The following is a 5840-nucleotide window of genomic DNA, read 5'->3' on the forward strand; positions in this document are numbered from 1 at the left end:
TCCAAGCATACTTAGTGAGATCCAGATTAGAAGACTGTGGTACTCACAGAAACTGCTAAATTGTGTACTGTTGAAGGAACTCGTAAGTGAGGATATCCTTATGCAACCGAGCGTTGTCATCTTGTACGATGAACCCACCACGTACAGCACCCACGTACAAGCATTAAGGGTGACATGTGAAATCGTAATTCTACACGGAAACGACATTTACGTCTGCGTGTCGACGATTGAACAGTTTGGTCTGTAACTGTTTTTAGAGGCTGTGAAAAAAAGGATGGAAGTTTAACAACGTTACGACCTTCGTCTGCTTTACCTATGTACAAAATCTGCCAATAGATCTCCACCTCATTTCCTCTGATAAATTTCAACCTGTTAATGTGATGTTTAAAGCTTTCCCGGCGTACTGATTGTTCCATAAAAACACGGGAGAACTTCCGGATGTCAGTAAGGTTCTGCCACGATATTTCGGCGCAGAGTCTTCTGGCCATCTTCAGGTGAGTAGCACTATAGTAGCATTGGCGAGTACGCGATGAGATATGCTATTTAAAGGCATACTGAGGTGACACTGCGCATGCGCTGCTCAGCTTGCGCGTTCATAACAACTCCGTGCGCTGCGCCTCGCGCCCTCCACGGTGAAAGCTTGGCGTATCGATATCAGGTCGATTTTCATCTTTATGCAGATAACTACGTCGACTACGAAGTTTCTCTATAACAGGATTCCAAGCAGAGTTTAGCCGATAACCGATATCTCGATTGATGAGAGTCTCGTTGTCAGACAATCTTATTTCCACAGATTCATTGATAATCGGGCTCCAAAAGTTTCATGTATGGGCCAAAATCTTCGCGTCGTTGTAATTCATGGAGTGGTCTGTGGAAGTACAATGTTCGACGATTGCGGAGTTGGTGGGTTGGAGAAGGCGAGTATGCCGCTGGTGTTCCACAATGCGTTCCTGCACAGTTCGTGTTGTTTGCCCTATATATGATCTGCCGCATTCACACGGAATCTTGCAAACACCTGATTTACGCAGGCTAGGGTCGTCTTTAACGGATCCCACTAGTGATGAAATTTTGGAAGGGGGCGAAAGATGACTCTCACATGATATTTTCTCAATATTCTGCCTATCTGTGAAGGAATATTCCCAATGAATGGTAGGTAAGCAGTCGACCTGAAGGCCTCTTCCTCTTCTTTGTTCCGTCGTTTGTAGGTCTGGATCACTCTGTTCACTTGCCTAGTTGAAAAACTATTCTTCAGAAATACTTTTTGCAGGTGTCCCAGTTCCGCTTGAAGACTGTCGGCATCAGAGATGGTAAGGGCACAGTGGATCAAAGGTTTTGTGCTGCATGTCGGTAACTAGCAGCTTGTAGATACAGGACTGTATGAGTGGGCTTTCTGTACACCGAGTGACCAAGTGTGCCACCACTCTTACGTCACACTAAGACGTCTTAAAATGGCAAGCAACCATCTTTCTGTATCTTCATGGTAAATTTTATGTTTTCGTGTATGGAGTTCATGTGACGTAAAAATTCTTGGAGACGTTCCAGACCATGAGGACACACTATAAAAGTGTCGTCGACGTATCGCCAAAATACTGTCGGTTTAAAAGTGGCAGAGTGCAGTGCTCTCTCCCGAAAATCTTCACCCTGGAGGGCGCGAGGCGCAGCGCACGGAATTGTTACGAATGCGCACGCTGAGCAGCGCATGAGCAATGTCACCTCAGTATGGCTTTAAATAGCAGAGCTATGCGCGTACTCGGCAGTACTACTACAGTGGTACTTATCTGAAGAAGACCAGAAGACTCTGCGCCGAAATATCGTGGCAGGAAGTTACTGACATCCGGCAGTTCTCCCCTGTTTTTATTGAACCTATTAAGTTTAACATTCCAGCTGTCTTCTCTCATTCTTCCAGGTACAAAGTTTCCTAGTAACTCACTTACAGCAGTCTGCTGTATACAGATCACTAGTGTAGGTTGCAGTGTCATCTATTGTGTAATATTTTAAGTTAATGCTGCTTTTATGATTTCCTCTAATTAATGGCACTTTATGCAATTGCAGGAGTGGCGCGCTTTGGACTTCATCTCGGTACATCCAGACTTCGACGCGGAGCACCTGCGGTCTGACCTCGGCATGGTTCGTCTCGTCAGAGCGCTGCCGTTCCGAAGGCAAATTCAGCCGGCGAAATTGCCCGAAGCAGAACTGGACTTAAGTAGAGAACTTAGTGCAGGCCGATTCTGCCACGCAGCCGGGTGGGGCTCGACGCGGCCGGTGTTCAGGATGGACCCCCAGGCACAGACGTGAGTATCAGCTGTCTTTCCCCTCTATCCCTGCGACACCCCGACCTACTCTCTCCCTCAACTGCCTTTCGCTTTTCATCAGCATGCACAACTAGCGTGACCTCCCAAGGAGGTGCAGTTTGCTATGGTATTGCAGTGGCGAGACTCAATAGCGCCCCTCAGTTAGGCGTACGCACACATAGAGTTTGTTTTTGCACTTCTTTCTTTGTTCCGAATTTAAAAAAAGAAAAACATTATAGTAAATCGTCAATTATCAAACAACGAAAACGATGCCAATTACAAGTACTGAGTGACGCGATGCAGCGCTTCGCACCATGGAATCCCATTTGGGAGGAACGCGATTCAAATAGCCCTTCAGCCCTCCAGATTTAGGTTATCTACGATATCTCAAAATCTTTTCTGCTACCAGTCACAATTTTCTTTTGTTGACTTTTTACGCGACGCGTTTCGGGAAACTATACCCATTTTCAATTGTGTTTCCTCATTTTTATGTAATGTTTTCGGTGTGTGAGGTACTGCTTCGTTTTGTTGACTTTACTGCAAAATGTAAAATAGTGCGTTTTTGGTTACCTATCAGTTTTTCCTCCTCCCCATGAACCATGGACCTTGCCGTTGGTGGGGAGGCTTGCGTGCCTCAGCGATACAGATAGCCGTACCGTAGGTGCAACCACAACGGAGGGGTATCTGTTGAGAGGCCTGACAAACGTGTGGTTCCTGAAGAGGGGCAGCAGCCTTTTCAGTAGTTGCAAGGGCAACAGTCTGGATGATTGACTGATGTGGCCTTGTAACAATAACCAAAACGGCCTTGCTGTGCTGGTACTGCGAACGGCTGAAAGCAAGGGGAAACTACAACCGTAATTTTTCCCGAGGGCATGCAGCTTTACTGTATGATTACATGATGATGGCGTCCTCTTGCGTAAAATATTCCGGAGGTAAAATAGTCCCCCATTCGGATCTCCGGGCGGGGACTACTCAAGAGGATGTCGTTATCAGGAGAAAGAAAACTGGCGTTCTACGGATCGGAGCGTGGAATGTCAGATCCCTTAATCGGGCAGGTAGGTTAGAAAATTTAAAAAGGGAAATGGATAGGTTGAAGTTAGATATAGTGGGAATTAGTGAAGTTCGGTGGCAGGAGGAACAAGACTTCTGGTCAGGTGACTACAGGGTTATAAACACAAAATCAAATAGGGGTAATGCAGGAGTAGGTTTAATAATGAATAGGAAAATAGGAATGCGGGTAAGCTACTACAAACAGCATAGTGAACGCATTATTGTGGCCAAGATAGATACGAAGCCCACACCTACTACAGTAGTACAAGTTTATATGCCAACTAGCTCTGCAGATGACGAAGAAATTGAAGAAATGTATGATGAAATAAAAGAAATTATTCAGATTGTGAAGGGAGACGAAAATTTAATAGTCATGGGTGACTGGAATTCGAGTGTAGGAAAAGGGAGAGAAGGAAACATAGTAGGTGAATATGGATTGGGGGACAGAAATGAAAGAGGAAGCCGCCTGGTAGAATTTTGCACAGAGCACAACATAATCATAACTAACACTTGGTTTAAGAATCATGAAAGAAGGTTATATACATGGAAGAACCCTGGAGATACTAAAAGGTATCAGATAGATTATATAATGGTAAGACAGAGATTTAGGAACCAGGTAATAAATTGTAAGACATTTCCAGGGGCAGATGTGGACTCTGACCACAATCTATTGGTTATGACCTGTAGATTAAAACTGAAGAAACTGCAAAAAGGTGGGAATTTAAGGAGATGCGACCTGGATAAACTAAAAGAATTAGAGGTTGTACAGAGATTCAGGGAGAGCATAAGAGAGCAATTGACAGGAATGGGGGAAATAAATACAGTAGAAGAAGAATGGGTAGCTTTGAGGGATGAAGTAGTGAAGGCAGCAGAGGAACAAGTAGGTAAAAAGACGAGGGCTAGTAGAAATCCTTGGGTAACAGAAGAAATATTGAATTTAATTGATGAAAGGAGAAAATATAAAAATGCAGTAAATGAAGCAGGCAAAAAGGAATACAAACGTCTCAAAAATGAGATCGACAGGAAGTGCAAAATGGCTAAGCAGGGATGGCTAGAGGACAAATGTAAGGATGTAGAGGCCTATCTCACTAGGGGTAAGATAGATACCGCCTACAGGAAAATTAAAGAGACCTTTGGAGATAAGAGAACCACTTGTATGAATATCAAGAGCTCAGATGGAAACCCAGTTCTAAGCAAAGAAGGGAAAGCAGAAAGGTGGAAGGAGTATATAGAGGGTCTATACAAGGGCGATGTACTTGAGGACAATATTATGGAAATGGAAGAGGATGTAGATGAAGATGAAATGGGAGATATGATACTGCGTGAAGAGTTTGACAGAGCACTGAAAGACCTGAGTCGAAACAAGGCCCCCGGAGTAGACAATATTCCATTGGAACTACTGACTGCAGTGGGAGAGCCAGTCCTGACAAAACTCTACCATCTGGTGAGCAAGATGTATGAAACAGGCGAAATACCCTCAGACTTCAAGAAGAATATAGTAATTCCAATCCCAAAGAAAGCAGGTGTTGACAGATGTGAAAATTACCGAACTATCAGCTTAATAAGTCACAGCTGCAAAATACTAACACGACTTCTTTACAGACGAATGGAAAAACTAGTAGAAGCCAACCTCGGGGAAGATCAGTTTGGATTCCGTAGAAACACTGGAACACGTGAGGCAATACTGACCTTACGACTTATCTTAGAAGAAAGATTAAGGAAAGGCAAACCTACGTTTCTAGCATTTGTAGACTTAGAGAAAGCTTTTGACAATGTTGACTGGAATACTCTCTTTCAAATTCTAAAGGTGGCAGGGGTAAAATACAGGGAGCGAAAGGCTATTTACAATTTGTACAGAAACCAGATGGCAGTTATAAGAGTCGAGGGACATGAAAGGGAAGCAGTGGTTGGGAAAGGAGTGAGACAGGGTTGTAGCCTCTCCCCGATGTTATTCAATCTGTATATTGAGCAAGCAGTAAAGGAAACAAAAGAAAAATTCGGAGTAGGTATTAAAATTCATGGAGAAGAAATAAAAACTTTGAGGTTCGCCGATGACATTGTAATTCTGTCAGAGACAGCAAAGGACTTGGAAGAGCAGTTGAATGGAATGGACAGTGTCTTGAAAGGAGGATATAAGATGAACATCAACAAAAGCAAAACAAGGATAATGGAATGTAGTCTAATTAAGTCGGGTGATGCTGAGGGAATTAGATTAGGAAATGAGGCACTTAAAGGAGTAAAGGAGTTTTGCTATTTGGGGAGCAAAATAACTGATGATGGTCGAAGTAGAGAGGATATAAAATGTAGGCTGGCCATGGCAAGGAAAGCGTTTCTGAAGAAGAGGAATTTGTTAACATCCAGTATTGATTTAAGTGTCAGGAAGTCATTTCTGAAAGTATTCGTATGGAGTGTAGCCATGTATGGAAGTGAAACATGGACGATAAATAGTTTGGACAAGAAGAGAATAGAAGCTTTCGAAATGTGGTGCTACAGAAGAAT

The sequence above is a fragment of the Schistocerca serialis genome, chromosome 2 (genome assembly GCF_023864345.2).
Source record: "Schistocerca serialis cubense isolate TAMUIC-IGC-003099 chromosome 2, iqSchSeri2.2, whole genome shotgun sequence".
NCBI lineage: Eukaryota > Metazoa > Arthropoda > Insecta > Orthoptera > Acrididae > Schistocerca > Schistocerca serialis.